This window comes from Panthera tigris, chromosome C2 (genome assembly GCF_018350195.1).
Source record: "Panthera tigris isolate Pti1 chromosome C2, P.tigris_Pti1_mat1.1, whole genome shotgun sequence".
NCBI lineage: Eukaryota > Metazoa > Chordata > Mammalia > Carnivora > Felidae > Panthera > Panthera tigris.
The window spans coordinates 17,259,567-17,276,503 of NC_056668.1; the positions used below are offsets into that span (position 1 = coordinate 17,259,567).

The window sequence follows — 16,937 nt, forward strand, 5'->3', positions numbered from 1 at the left end:
AAAAAAAGAAAAAAAATCAGAATAGCAACACTTCACTACTACAAATATGCATGTGTATCTGTAATGATTATGCTCTATTAGTGGACAAACTATATTTTGTGAAAAATATATTTCCACTAAGTAGTCACTTACATTGACTACTTTCTGTGCAATTCAAAATTAGTCACACAGATGAAATTGCTGAACATTTGGTTTCTTTCTCTATGCAAGATTTAAGAACTGAGGCTGTCTGACGCTCAAAACATAACATTCAGGACTTTATTTGTTACATTAAACAGTCTAATATACATGTGGTTTTGAATTCATTAAAGTGAATTTCCTTTAGACACTTTGGGTTTGCCTTCTGTGAGATCCATTTATGAATCGGGCTGTTTGACCAATGACTAGACATCAAGGAATGAATGAGGGAACTGTTTTTATTTGCTTCAGTGAGTATTTAGCCACATCCTTTGTAAGGGGTTGACTTGTTTTCCATTTCTAAACCCCTGTCACTCCACACTGATCTTAGAGAAACATTTATGTAATGGCAACATGTAAGTATTTCATTAAGAGGTAACATACTCGTCCCTATTCTTTTCAACTCAACTTTATTCTCTAAATTTTTGGATGTTTATCTTTGTCCCCAGAACCCTGTATCATAAGATATAGAGATCTATACACAAAATCAATTCAACCAATTGGAATAAGGTAACTTCTTTTTAATTCCGGTATAATGGACATACAACATTATGTTAGATTCACGTACACAACGTAATAATTCAATATTTGCATACATTGTAAAATGATCACCACAATAAGTCTAGTTAACATGCATCACCATACATACATAGTTACCAAAAAAAAAAATTGTGATGAGAATTTTTAGGATCTATTCTCATAATATTATATTGCGTATTTGAAAGTTACTAACTACAGTCACCAAGCTGTATATTATATTCCCATGACTTAATTTATACCTGGAAATTTGGAAGGAAGTAACTTTAAAATCTAAGCTTACAGCGTATTTGACTGCCTTCAGACAAATTTAAATGACATTGCTGCATTTATGGCCTCATTCCAAAAATAGATGTTGTTCCAATACCTGTAACAGTCACATGAGACAAAATTGATACAATGGAAGCTTTCATTTTATTTCAGTTTTCATCTTAGTAGAATAAGTAGCAGAATGGAATAACATCCAAAGTCTATGTCCAGGTGTAATTATTATAAACGTTTTTCTAAAATTTGCAGAAACCGAAGAATGTTTTAAGCCCTCTGGAACAAATCATTATGATTCCAAATGGCTAGTCCTGACTATGCTAAAATCATTATAACCTGTGACACCATGTGAAGGACAAGAAAAATAATCAGAGCCTCTTAGCAAAATGTGTTTCTGATATCATTGAACTGATGGCCACTTGTCTATAAATGAGGATTTGCTGTAAACAGTTTATACCAAAATGATTGGACGCTTAATCTACTTGACTATATAATTAACACATTTAAAATATTTATAAATAAAACATACTAAATATTATAAATATTTAATTTTTTAATGTTTATTTTAGAAAGAAAGAGAGACATAGCATGAGCAGGGGAGGGGAAGAGAGAGAGGAGACACAGAATCCTAAACAGGCTTCAGGCTCTGAGCTGTCGGCACAGAGCCCTACACGGGACTGGAACCCACAAACCGCAAGATCATGACCTGAGCTGAAGTTGGTCGCTTAACCGACTGAGCCACCCAGGTGCCCCTATAAATATTTAATATCAAATCTTCTGTAGCAAATGTGGAAGTTTGGATTACTGTTTCTTTGAGTTACTTGCTTTGATAAAGACAATTGCAAACTTCCACGAGAACAGAGATCTCTTAAATATTAACTAGTTGCATATTTTTCAAACAAAATGTTGAAAGCCTACACTGTGGATTAATACACATCTGCCATTGAAAGTAATGAGCAACAGGCCAGGCAGCCCAGGCGATGCAAGGATGCTAATCTTGTAGTGTTGTTTGGAGCTGGTGGGTTGGTGCTGAGCTTGGTGGGGTTTTGGAGTGGTGGTGGGGGTTCGGAGCTGATGGCCAAGAAAGAATTCTTGAATATGTCTTTCGTGCAAAAAAGGTGATTTTCATAAAGCACGGGACAGCACCCCTGGGCAGAAAGAGCTACAGTGGGGTTGAGAAGGGCGACATAAAGTTACACGCTATGGAGTTGAGGGAGATAAAGCTTGAAGTTTCTTAAAGGGATTTTCAGATGCTAAAGAAGATCCACAGATTACTGGAGGTTTAGCTACTGTCAGTCTAAGGTTGTTTTTCCCTCTAGCAAAGCCTTACCATGAAGACAGTAGGGCGATCCTGGAGATTAGGCTACAGTTAAGATTGTCCTTTTCTTGTAATTTTACTAAGATATTTGTAAACTGATGGAGACTCCGTTTAACCATTTGTTTTCTTTCCCTTTCCTCTATCCTTGGCAGCCAGGAGTGCCTGAGGAATATCACACATATCCCACCCGGGGGGTGCCGGGTTAGGGGAGTGGAGGGCAGGGGACGGTATGGGGGGCTGATGCAGCTGGTCAGCTTGCCTTATGCTCCCTCATCAAGCTTGTCAGTTGATTTTTTAATATGTTAAAAACAGGATAACAAAAATCTAATTTGACATTCAAGGTTAGATAGGTAATGCCTGACCTTGACACTAAATAAATACATACATACAAACATACTAAAATATGACTTAGTATAGTTCAACACCAATTATGTGTCCTAACAGTGACATTAGTTTCTTCAGTGAAACCCAAGCAAATTCTGAAACTATGCATTCTTTTACTTTTCACCTAATTTTGTTAAAAATATGATTTTACGTTATTGACTCTTTTTCTCACCATTTTCTTGAATTGGTAAATGTACGTGTTATAGTCTTTTGATTTTCTAGGAGATTGTCAAATCTAACTTCCTACAAGTTAGAAGTCATGCTATTTGTGTAATTCCTTGGACACAGACGCATCCGTTCATGAATGTACATAGGAAATAAACCATGTGTAAAAAGAAACACTATATGATGGGGTTTTGGGGTGATGGGGGATTCCGAGCCGACGACCAGGAAAGAATTCTTGAAGTGGCTTTGGTATAAAAAGGTGATTTTATTAAAGCATAGGGACAGGACCCATGGGCAGAAAGAGCTGCACTGGGGTTGTGAAGGGTGACTGATTACATACCTTCAGGTTGGGAGGGGGTTAGGGACAGCATAAATCCCTAAGGAATTTTGGAAGCAAGGTTTCCAGAACCTTGAGGGGCTAGCTGTTAGGAAAACATCATTTATTGCTGTTAACTAAAACCTCAGTCATGAGACCCTTCAGAGTTATATCAGGGGCCATACACTTGGAGTATAATTGCCAACATATACTTGGGGGTTAAAGATAAAAATTCCTTTGCAAACCTCCTTATGTGTTTAAAGAGACTCACAGGATCCCACGGGGTCGGGATAATGTTAAGCCAAGATTCCCTTTGCCCTAAGCAAAGTGTCATCGTCCAAGCAGCTGAACTCCTAGAGGGAGATCACTCTGCCTGTTTCGATGACTTGTCCGTGGGCTACAGGCAGTAAGGGAATTTAGGTTTTCATTTGCCTTTGTTTCCCCCATCACCATGGCAAGCACCTAAACCCCTTTACATCTTGATGAGGGTGATATTCGGGCTCCAGGAAACAGAGTCTATAGGTTTCTGGAGATGAGGCTCTGGCTAAGATTGCCTTCTTGAGGTTTACGAAGTTATCTGTAAACTGAAGGAGGCTCCTGTCCTGCATGACTGTGATCTCTATCAGTCAATCATTTGTTTTCTTTCCTTTACCCTATTTTTAGGAAGCCAGCGGTGTCTGAGGAATATCACACAAAGTCTACCTTGTAGAGGGGGTGCTGTTAGCCTATACTTTGCCCTCAGCTTGCCCCATGTTCCTCGTCACTGTATATTAAGAAAAAGACTTAAACTCAAATAAGTGAAGATTTTCAATTGATTAATAGGGCTTGACAATAGTCCTGTTAATCTCTTACGAAAGCAGGTATTAAATCTCTCAAAAGTGGGGCGCCTGGGTGGCTCAGTGCGTTGTGTCCAATTTTTTATCTCAGTTCTGGTCCTGATCTCAGGGTTGTGAGTTCAACCTCTGTCGGGCTCTGTGCTGGGAGTGAAGCCTCCTTAGAAAAAAAGAGAAAGAGAGAGAGAGAGAGGGAGAGAGAGAAATCTCCCAAAAGTTTTAATTATAAGGCTAAATTAATGATCGAAATTTAATTCTCCATATTATTACATAAATAAGATTATTCATGACATAATAATAGAACTGTTTTTCTTTAACTCTTTCATATTTATCCGACAACACCGGTGAAAAGTTTAAGACTTTTTAAATAGAAATCATAGTTGCATTTTAGTTAGACAGTATGTACATAAAGTTAATTCAACTTAATGTTGGTAATATCTCCTTGAAGAGTAATGTTTGATGCACTCCTGTGAGGTTTTCCCATTATTGCTAAAGCATAGCCTCATCTTTATTTACAGAAATTGTAAAAAAAAAAAAAAAGAGTATACATAAGTAAAATAGTATTTATAAGTTTAATAAAAATTTAAATACAATATTTGAAGTCAGCCCTCTGGGATTATAGCCACACACAGCGTTTGTTAGCTCCGTGGCCTTGAAATAGGCATTTCCTACCCAGACTCAAGTTCGTCATCTGCATATGGCAGGTGTAATAGAACCTACTTTGGAGTCATTATGCGGATTGTCATGTTAATGTCTGTTACCACACAGGGGGCAGTCGTCATTGTAGTCTACAAAGGTACACATAGCAACTTGCTGTCCACAAGGTGGAATCCTTTCCTCCCCCACAGAAGGTCTAAATCCTCATTTAAAGACTTACCATATGTTTAAGTTAGCGGCCCCAAGGGTAACCGCTCTAATTTTAAACCAGTTGATGATGGACCTTAATTAATCTCTAAAATCACTCAAAGCAGTACCAAGATTAGTGGTGTTTGTTTGTTTGTTTAATGTTTACTTATTTTTGAAATAGAGCGCTGCGGCCGGGAGATGGACAAAGAGTGAGGGAGACACTGAATCCAGAGCAGGCTCCAGGCTCTGAGCTGTCAGCACAGAGCCCGACACGGGGCTTGAACTCATGACCAGGAGATCATGCCCTGAGCTGAAGTTGGACACCTAACCTCCTGAACCACGCAGGTGCCCCCAAGATTAGTGTTTGATTGAATAACTGGCAGGAGCTGTGCTTATATGACCAAATGGCTGCTGCCTATTTCCAAACCCTCCACCGCCTGTATGAGACCGTCTCTCCTGGCCCACGCTGTAGGAGCAGACGGCACTGGAGCACTCTTGGAAATATAGTATAGCCTAATCAAGTTGCTAAGTCATAAGACATCATAGGGAGAAGGAAGAGAAGCAGAGACACCAATTACACAGTATCAATATAATCAACCAAGATAAGAGGTTATGGTGGCAGAGTGAGAAAGTGTTAGAAGATAGAGAAGGGTGGGGATGGGCTGAAACAGGAAATGTGACTCTTGAAGGTCTCAAGGCCTACATGGTTGTGTAGACCAGGAACATTAGCATGTAGGGAAGGTAGGGATCTTGCCAGGAGCGTAGAGAACTCCGGAGCCCCTCTTTCTATTGGATACTTGGAGGCTGGACCAAAGATACTCCTTATATTTTCAGGTTTCTCATAGCAGGAAGCCTCTTGGGGCCTCCATAGCCTCTCTCCAACAAGACTTTGACCTTCATCTTTTAGCATTACTTCCGGGTTTCCAGTGCATTTAGGGTAATTAGCACAATGCCTTGTACATAGTTAGTTTTCAATAAATACCTGTTACCATGACTCCCTTCAAGTTATCAAATGGTTATACTTAGGCTTTCCTTTCTAAGTAAGCTATTACTGGTTCACTTTCCACAGGAAGAGTCCTATTTTTGTTTCTCTTTAAATTGGAACATTAAGCCTTTAAGTTGTTGAGGAGCTAGAATGTATTAAGGTCATAGTTTCAGAGCCAGTAAAATTTAGTTTGAATCACAAGGCCATAATCTTTCCTAGCTGGGCATTCTGGATGATTTACTTACTCTCTTTGTACATTTCATTATCTGTCACAGGGTTCTTTTGAGGTAAGTGAGAATATCATTTCCAATCCTTTGGCCCATTGTAGACTTCCAACTAAGGTTGCCTTTCTTTCCCCCTGAAATCGGGTGAGGGGAGACACTGGAGGCTCAGTTCCTACTCTTCTTTGGTAGGACTGAAGAAGTGGCTTAGTGCAGCAGAGATTTTCAGCAGAAAAAAGACTGATACCCGCTCTTGAAGTTCCTCTAATAGACACCTTCCTCATCCAGGAAGCTAAGCTTTGGTACACGTTCTACGGAGGTTCCCTGTCCCCCAGTCCTTATGGATGAAGAGACCTACGGAGTCAAGCTACCTTCCAGTCTTTCTGTTGGTGTGTTTGGTCCAGTTGAGAACACGTGAGACATTGTCAGCCTTCAGATTGTTTGCTCCTTGCTACATCTCTGTTCAGATGGTTTTATAAGATAAGTTCATTTTGACACTGAACTATATGACTCTAGTATTAGCTGTGTGTGGTCTTGTGTCTTTGTACAACATAATACGTGATTTGCTTCCATGTATTTACAGATAATTAGCTAATGCATAGAGGATCTTTAGCTTAAAATTTTCAAAACACATATGTTTATTTTATGTAAGGAGATGAGTAAATAAAGCCTCCCTGTAAAAGCACTAGGTTTTTAAAGGAGCTTTATGTTCCCAGCAAAACTGAGGGTGAAGTACAGAGAATTCCCGTATACCTCTGTTTCTGCACAGGCACAGCCTCCCCAGTTATCAACATCCCACAACACTGTGGCATATTTGTTCCAACTGAACATACGTTGACACATTGTCACCACCCAAAATCCATAGTTTAGAGTTCATTCTTCCTCTTGTGCATTCTATGGGTTTAGGCAATTGTATAATGGCATATATCCACCACTGTAGTATCATACAGAATAGTTCCACCACCCTAACAATCCCTTGTGCTCTCCCTGTTCATCTCTCCCTCCTCTTAAACAGTTGGCCACCCTGATCTTTTTACTGTCTCCTTAGTTAGCTTTCTCGGAATGTCGTACAGTAGGAATCATACAATCTATCGCCTTTTCAGGTTGTTTTTGTTGTTTGTTGTTGTTTTTTTTGTTTGTTTTGTTTGTTTTTTTTTTGTCCACTAAGTGATATGCATTTAAGTTTCTTCCATGTCTTTTCATGGCTTGATAGCTCCTTTCTTTTTAGTGCTGAATAATATTCTGTTCTTTGGATGGACCACAGTTTACTTATCCATTCACGTATTGAAGGACATTTGGTTGCTTTCAAGCTTTGGCAGTTATGAATTAAGCCGCCATACACATTTGTGTTCAGGTTTTTGTGCGGACAGGAGTTTTCAACTCATTCAGGCAAATAACAAAGAGCACAATTTTTGGATCACCAGTTATCTTTCATCGTCGATTCAGTAAAGATTTAGTATTCTCTTAATTATCTTGCACACAGAACATTCGCTTGGCTAATACACTCATTGGGGTGATTACCTGAGTCTTCTGATAAATAGTGACTTCCTATCAGATGAGAAATGTAACATGTCCCAGGATTTTGCATACAACATTTCGCTTTGATTGTAACTGACCATTTATAAAAAACGAATGAAAGTGACATTTCATATATGGTAGTGTGGTTGGAAGGGAAATCAAAACATGCACAACCAATTATCTCATGCTACTAGTTTCTATACGCTTAGATGTATACGAAAGTTCAGTAGTATGATCTCTCTTTTAAAAACGGACAAACTTATGAGTCAGAGAAGTGGAATAATTTGGCCAGTGGAAACTCCAGGTTTCCATCTGTCTGACTCCAGGTCTATGCTCTATCCAGGACACTAACAATTGTGAGGGGAGGAGATTTCTGGCTTTCTTAGTTTATCTCCATCCTTTCTTCCCCCATAAAGAGCTTTTAAACTACAATGTCCATGAGTCTCTCCCATCTGTGGTTTTTCTCTGTGGAAGTTCAGGGTAGGGCTGCAAATGATTTCATAATACACAATTCCAGAATCTAAACCACATGGCTGTATTCTACGTTCCCACAGACATGCTATCTCCACAGTATGATTACATACACACGTGAGTAGTTGTTAGAGCGATATCCTTGCCCTCCACAAGGAAAGCCGTAACAGAACATGAGTAGTTATTTAGAAATCATATGTGACACCCATCTACATTCTTTGATTATAATATAAAACTATAATTTTAAAAACATAGGTTTCATAGGAATTTAAAAAACTCTTTCAAATGCAAAGTATATTTATAATAAAAATCATACCGATGTTTTTGCACAAACTGAATACATACAATGTTTAAGAACGTTCCTTTAGCAACACCCTACAACCTGTATTTTCCTAAATGCTCCAAGTTTCTCTACTGAGGTAGTAGCTTAATTTGCTTCTTTAGGAAAGACAAATGCTGCTATATTCTTTCATGATTTACTTCAGTGTTCAAATTTAGAGCTCCTTGAGTAAATACTCTCTAATGTCAGAAATATTTGTTAAAATTCTCTCAATCTTAGCTAAGCAAAAGAAAAGCTCTTTTAAGAAAAAAGTAAAAAGCAGTTTTAATACCCACAAGAGTAGTTAGGCAAAGGAAGAGGGCTCCCTAGAAAGACCCAACCCACAGTATGACTCACTCGTCAATGAAGCTTAACTGACCTCATTGCAAAGGAGAAACGATAACCCAGATCTGGCCATATCCACGATGAATGCAAGTGAAAAAGTAAGGATTCTTCCAACAACATGATATGTATTTATAGTTTTCTCTCTCTCTCTCTCTCTCTCTCTCTAAATAGCCTGTTTAATGCCAGAGACAAGTCTTGGATATGGGAATAGATGTTCTTACTCCATGAAGAAAGAAAAACCAACTTTTCTCTGAAATATTTTCACAAAACCATGGAATATTACACTTCTAGGTCAAACATGATGGAACGAAGAATTTATCCAATAGTTATTATAACAAAGACACCATACATCAAACTCTATTGCTTACTTAAAAATACTGTTTTTTCTAAAGACATCAACAGAATAGTTATGGATTTGAGTAAACCTGGAAGCATTTTGCCCTTGGGCAGATTTGTTTGCAAAAATATTTACATGTTTAGATAATGAATCAGGGATAGACACATGAACACTGAACGAAAGTTTTTGCCTACTTAATAGTAAATTTTGTCTTGACAATTTAATATATTACCACTGATGACACATTAGTAATAATTATTAATACATTAAATACATATCACTATCCTAATATAATGTACTTGATTAATATGCCATTCAACATTAAACTGAAAATAAGTATTTGGAAGTGAAATATTTAATCAAAAAGTAATTCTATGAGTTCAGCATTATTTTCTTGTGTGGGTGTATATACATTTATAAAAAGATCTTGTATTTTAAGTGGTCAAAAAATGAATGGTAATTTGATGATTTAATTGTAACAGGTTCCAAAACATATGGATTACATTTCCCAGTTCCATTACAATTCCACTGGGTTTTTAAATAATGAGAAAAACCTCTTTAAAAATAAAAAAGACCCAAAACATGTGAAAAATAACTTGAGCATTTCAACATACTCCATATTCAACAAAATTTGCCCTTCCCAAGTGTATAATTGACCTAAATCATAAAATTTCTGTTCAAGTACATATTTTTTTTGTCAGTGTGTTAAACATCATCTATTAGGCACAACAGACCAAGTAATTTTTCCCCCATATTTTCTTATTTCACATAACTGAATACTTAGTTGAAGGAAGACACTCAGAAATGTAGAAAGCAGACCTCAAACTCAGCCAATTAAAGTTGTTTGCTTGGTTTTGTTTGTCTTTAAATAGCTGCTAAAAGGAAGAACTAACCACATAACAATTATTGCATATATTTTACCCTCTAAGTTTTGTGCCCCCATTTAGTCACATACACTGGAACTATTTTTGTGAACTATGATCATGAAGAATTTAAATGTTAAATTCATGCTTTTTGAACATATCGTACTCAAAAACTTGTTCATTTTTACTTGATTTGCAAGGGTAATCATTAGATTCGAATTAGAACTCTAATCATGGTTGCCAAATAATATTCTTAACAGTTAAAGAAGAGTGACAAAACTGCCCAAGTTGAAAACATGTCAAGATTCCTTTAATAACATGCTGAAAATCGAGTTATTGGTCATAACTTTGAAGAAAATGTGTTTATTTTACTTTGACATTGAGAGATGAGCAACTCCCCTTTATCTCCACAACATTTCATCAGAGATAACTGTTGGCTAGACACAGAATTATCCAGCTTGCTGCAGTTTGCTTTCTTAAAGCTTAAACTGGTTATCTTATCAAATTCCATGGAATCTTTGGGATACACTCCTTTTTCAATTTCCAGATGAATTTCTTGTCATCTTTGATTTATGATCTTTCTTGCCCCCTTGTCAGTAAGTAGCTTTAAGCCCTGTCAGTGTTCTGAATTTGAGGGTTTATTTCCTTTGCACTCTTATGCTGTCACTCTAGACGCCAATCTCATCATTTGATAACCTAGATTATCTCCTTAGAGCATACCTCAAGTGCCCTGATTTACCCCCATTCTAGCCATTGTCCAAGATGTTTCTCATCCTCCTGAAGTCTCAGATCTTAACCCTCACAAATGATTCATATCTAACCATCTATTTTATTTTTTATTTTTTTATGTTTTATTTTATGTTTGAGAGAAAGAGAGAGAGAACGTGAGCAGGGGAGGGGCAGAGAGACGGAGACAGAATCCCAAGCAGGCTCCAGGCTCCGAGTTGGCAGCACAGAGCCTGGTGCGGGGCTCGAACTCATGAGCAGCGAGATCCTGATCTGAGCCAAAGTCAGACACTCAACCGACTTAGCCACCTGGGTGCCCTAATATCTAGCCATCTTTTAAGACCAAGCTTCTATCACTTATCACAACCCAAGCATAACAGTAGGGATTAAGAGAAGCAGGAGTGAAATACTGCCATTTCACTTATTTTGGAATACCCAAAATCATTTTTTGCTTTTGTTCTATGATCCTTTAAATTTTATCATCATTCTGACCGACTATCATGACCATGTATTCAGGATTTAACATTCAAGTTTAGTTTTGGTATTTTTACAACCTCTGCTGTACAATTTGACATAGGCTTCGGCCATTTAGGATTTACGTCATTAGCATAAAAATAGACGTATATGAAATAGTCCTTATATAAAGTAGGTCAAAATAAGTTAAACAGACCACAATAATTGTTGGCACAATCCAACAAAGTTAGAGCTTTGGCTGGCCGAGATCAGTGCCAAGCTGTAGCCACCTGAGACATACTTTGCTTTTATTCTGCCTATATTATGGTATCTTAAATCAAAGGTTTATCAAAGCTATTAGTGGAAAGAATACTAATTAAGGATCTAATTTATGTCATCTTAATCTAAAGCACAAAGCTTAAATACAAAACCTCTAGATTTCTACATTTGAGAAAACCTGAAGTGCTTTTAGAACGATCACCTAAAGCTTTCACAGCTATCTATGTTCGATGTATTCTCTACCATCCTTCTAGAACTTAGGACCCTGAACTCTGAGATCCAGTGACGTATTGTCAGGAATACTAACTGCTGATATGTATGTCCTTGAGCCATAGCCCCAAACTTGTTCTACAAGTTTCTAGAATTCTTTGAATACAACTCCAAAACTTCATTTCAAAGTGGAAGACTATTCCAAATTGTTTATAAAAATTCTGGCTTAATTTTTTTTTTTTTCTTAAGCAGAAGCACCAGTCAGTATGACAATGACCATTAGGAGGTACAAGGCAAGGCTGACGTTCTATTTAACAACATCAGGAAAGGACTTGCAATATCACCTTTCATCTGTCAAATAGGTTTATTGTTTTAAACAACATCTGTGCGGGAATCGCTAACACACAATGAGAGGTTGAATTATTTGGACAGTTAAGTTTCTTCTAATCCTAAGATTTTCTGATCATTCCAAAATGTGTTTAAAAACTATAGCAATAGCGGCACCTGGGCGGTTCAGTTGGCGAGGCGTCCGACTCTTGGTTTTGGCTCAGGTCATGATCTCACGGTTCGTGAGTTCGAGACCTGCATCAGGCTCCGTGCTGACAGCGCAGAGCCTGTCTGGGATCTCTCTCTCCCTCTCTCTCTACCCCTCCTCTGCACTGTCTCTCAAAATAAATTAACCCCTCCCCCCCCCCAAAAAAAAAAACTATAGCACCATAGGGGCACCTGGGTGGCTCAGTCAGTTAAGCATCCAACTTTGGCTCAGGTTATTTTCTTTTTTTTTTTTTTTAATTTTTTTTTTCAACTTTTTTTTTAATTTATTTTTGGCACAGAGAGAGACAGAGCATGAATGGGGGAGGGGCAGAGAGAGAGGGAGACACAGAATCGGAAACAGGCTCCAGGCTCTGAGCCATCAGCCCAGAGCCTGACGCGGGGCTCGAACTCACGGACCGCGAGATCGTGACCTGGCTGAAGTCGGACGCTTAGCCGACTGCGCCACCCAGGCGCCCCAAGCTCAGGTTATTTTCTAACAGTTCGTGAGTTCAAGCCCCAGGTCCGCCTCTGTACTGACAGCTCAGAACCTGGAGCCTGCTTTGGATTCTGTCTCCCTCTTTCTCTGCCTGTCCCTTACTCCTGTTCTGTCTCTTTAAGATAAATAAACATTAAAAAAATAACCATAGCAACACAAAAGGACCAAACACACATACACAAACATCCCACACATACCACATAAAACTAAAAAGCAGACATATTCGTCGTCTATCTGCTATCTCAACTACAGTCGAAATAGGGTTCTTTCCAGAACCCAAACAAACAAACAAATGCTAGAATTTTTGGAAACAAATTCAGAATGCAAATGAAAACATCAAAAACAAGAATGTTAATAAAAAGATCAGGATATTCTTCAGAACAGAATACCTGAAAATAGGCTCCGCATTATTGCACACACACACACATGTTCTCAGGCCAGACAGCCTCAAGAATCCTGTGCAGTCAGTGTGTGCGGTGTTCCCTGCACTGAAGTTTTGTCACTTCTGATTATATCCTGGTATACAGAATGAAAGGTACAACTGGGGTCCATTGATGGAGCTGAGAGACGGGTGTCAGCTAAGACGTATCATCACCAAACTCATCTGATACAGAGAGACGCCAAAAGATGGCTGGTTAGCAGAAAAGAAAGTGGTACGACTTCTGTCCTACCCCATTCTGATTAACAAAAAGATGTCAGATGTGCAGTATTTGGGGAGCATTCATTATGAGTTAATTAGAACATGTTGAGTGGGAATGAAGAGTGAATAACTCAAAGGGATTTATAGTCACAGCTTGGAGCCTAGCAGCGAAGGCTAAAGTTCAGCAACACCAATCCAAAGGAAACCGTACCCGGAGGAATATAAGTTTCACTGTCATGAAATAAGATAGTTGCAAGTGCAAATGATTATTAACTAATATTGCCTCTTGTTCTGAAAGCTGTCAGAGCTTTGCTATGCGGCACTGAAACAGCTGGGAATGTTCTGTCCAGAAACCACTGGGAGAAACCTTCTAGCTGGGTTGAGGTACAAACACTAGATCCTTGCGAAGGATGTAAGAGCCATATGTTTGTTTCTGGGTCACACACAAAAAAATGAGCACCATTTTTTTTTTAGTCTAAGGTATTTGTTTCTTTGATTAATTAAACACTTATTAAGTGCTTGCAAACGGATAGGCACTGTAACTTCTTAGCAATTGACAAGTAACACCAATCTTGCTGTTATGGAAATTGCAATCTAGAAGACACTGATTGATCATTTAACATTCTCTACAAAAAATGTCAAAAAAAATAAAATAAAAGACTACCTTCAGGGATCAGGTCTATAGCTTGTTACCAAAGAAGTTTCTCGGTACATGTGCAGGACTGGAAACCACAAAGAGGAAGTGCAGGGTCCTTTCTAGAATGTAAAGCTCGCTCTGGGTATTGCTTCTGCAGCTGCCCTTTGCTGTTGATGGTCTTTCTCCCCTCGACCAAGAGGGAAGGGAAACCATTTGAGCGGGGAATAAAAGTCAAAAACAAACAAACAAACAAAAAACAAAAAACAATGAAAAGACTTAAAAAAAAAAAAAAAAAAAAAAAAGCCCTGTTGGTTAGGATAAGCTAACTGCTGTAAAAACAGATCTAAAGACGTAGGGGCTCAACTTAATGAAAGTTCGTATCTCATTCATATTTCATTCTTGGGCAAACCGTTTGGGATAAGGGACCTGTTTTCATCCATGCTGTCATTTTGGCCCTAGACACCTTTCATTCTGCTATTCTAGCATCCCATAGGGCCTGTCATCAACAGCCATCAAGCAGAAGGTGTCAGAACGTGAGGAAGGCACACCCGCTTCTGAAAAGCCTTGGTCCCAAAGTGGCACCGGCCACCTTTCCTTTCATTCAATTGACTGATGACTGGTACCAATACAATGACCAATACAATCACCACGCATAGTAATGAGGGGGTGGTGTGGAAGTAGCAAATGTAATCATTGATTTGGTGACTCCCTTCCAGCTATAACTTTATAGTGTGAATAAAAAGACAAGGTTTTGGTGAACGGTTAGACTTCTCTACAGTGACAGCAAAACAGAAAACGTCACTTACTAAGCAAACTTGTCACCTCTGGACCTTTCACTAGTCATAAAACATTAATAAAAATGTTATTATAAAAGGTTTAAATATATTTGATATACAAAAATATTGTGAAGTGTTTCAGAGAGCAATTTTCTTTTCTGGGCAGGTTTAAGCTTATCATAAAGAATGTTTCCTTTGGTGAATATCTGGGTTGACAATTTGGATAATATGGCACAAGAACAGACACTGAGATCAATGGAACAGAATAGAAGACTCAGAAATGGACACACAAACGTATGGCCAACTAATCTTTGAAAAAGCAGGAAAGAATATACAATGGAATAAAGACAGCCTCTTCAGCAAGTGGTGCTGGGAAAACTGGACAGCGACATGCAGAAGAATGAACCTGGACCACTTTCTTACACCAGACACAAAAAGAAACTCAAAATGGATGAAAGACCTCAATGTAAGACAGGAAGTCATCAAAATCCTCGAGGCAAAAGCAGGCAAAAACCTCTTTGATCTTGCTCTCAGCAACTTCTTACTCAACACATCTCCAGAGGCAAGAAAAACAAAAGCAAAAATGAACGACTAGGACCTCATCAAAATAAAAAGCTTCTGCACAGCAAAGGGAACAATCAGCAAAACTAAAAGGCAACCGACAGAATGGGAGAAGATATTTGCAAATGACATATCAGATACGGGGTTAGTGTCCAAAATCTATAAAGAACTGATCAAACTCAACACCCAAAAGACAAATAATCCAGTGAAGAAATGGGCAAAAGACATGACTAGACACTTCTCCAAAGAAGACATCCAGATGGCCAGCCGACACATGAAAAAATGCTCACCATCACTCACCATCAGGGAAACACAAATCAAAACCATAATGAGATAGCACCTTACACCTGTCAGAATGGCCAACATTAACAACTCAGGCAACAACCGATGTTGGCGAGGATGTGGAGAAAGAGGATCTCTTTTGCATTGATGGTGGGAATGCAAACTGGTGCAGCCACTCTGGAAAACTGTTTGGAGGTTCCTCAAAAAATTAAAAATAGAGCTACCCTATGACCCAGCAATGGTACTACTAGGTTTTATCCAAAGGATATAGGTGTGCTGTTTCAAAGGGGCACATGCACCCCAATGTCTACAGCAGACTATCGACAATAGCCAAAGTATAGAAAGAGCCCAAATGTCTATCAACAGATGAATGGATAAAGAGGATGTGGTATATATATACAATGGAGTATTACTCGGCAATCAAAAAGAATGAAATCTTGCCATTTGCAACTACGTGGATGGAACTAGAAGGTATTCTGCTAAGTGAAATTAGTCAGTCAGAGAAAGACAATTATCATAGGACCTCACTCATATGAGGACATTAAGAGACAAAATAGATGAACGTAAGGGAAGGGAAACAAAAATAATATAAAAACAGGGTGGGGGACAAAACATGAGACTCTTAAATATGGAGAACAAACAGAGGGTTACTGACAGGGTTGTAGGAGGGGAGATGGGCTAAATGGGTAAGGGGCATTAAGGAATATACTCCTGAAATCATCGTTGCACTATATGCTGACTAATTTGGATGTAGATTAAAAAAAATAAAATTAAAACAAATCGGATGATAGTGGCCTTCCTCAAACAAGGATCTGACACAAGAATGACTGGTTATTCAAGAAATGAATTTTGAAACTACATTGTATTGTGCTAACATGAGCAGAAATCTAACAATTATAAAAATTTGTCATATCGAACCCAATCTCTATTCTCATTTCAGAATTTCCTATTTTGGGGGTGCCTGGCTGGCTCAGTCAGTTAAGAATCCAACTTTGGCTTAGGTCATGGTCTCACTGTTCATGGGTTCGAGCCCCACTTCAGGTTCCATGCTGACAATGTGGAGCCTGCTTAGGACTCTCTCCCTCTCTCTCTGCCCCTCCCCAACTCACACTTTCTCTCTCAAAATAAATAGATCAACTTAAAGAAGAATTTCTGGGGTGGCTGCCTGGGTGGCTTAGTAAGTGAAGCATCCGACTCTTGGTTTCAGCTCAGGTCATGATCTCACGGTCTGTGGGATGGCGTCCCTCATCAAGTTCTGTTCTGATGGTGTAGAGCCTGCTTGGGATCCTCTCTTTCCCTCTGTCTCTGCTCCTCCCTTGCTCTCTCTCTCTTTCTCACACACTCTCTCTCTCTCAAAATAAACTTTATTTAAAAAATTTCCTGTTTTGTTGAGGAGAAGATTATGTTTATAATCAGAAGTATTTGATCTTAGATGCCTCTAGCT

General features: G+C 38.6%; 1 pseudogene; it reads left to right on the top strand.

The window, feature by feature from the left end:
• The first annotated feature begins 13,893 nt into the window (after positions 1-13,893).
• LOC122230914 lies at positions 13,894-14,096 on the top strand (annotated as a pseudogene).
• The last annotated feature ends 2,841 nt before the right edge of the window (positions 14,097-16,937 follow it).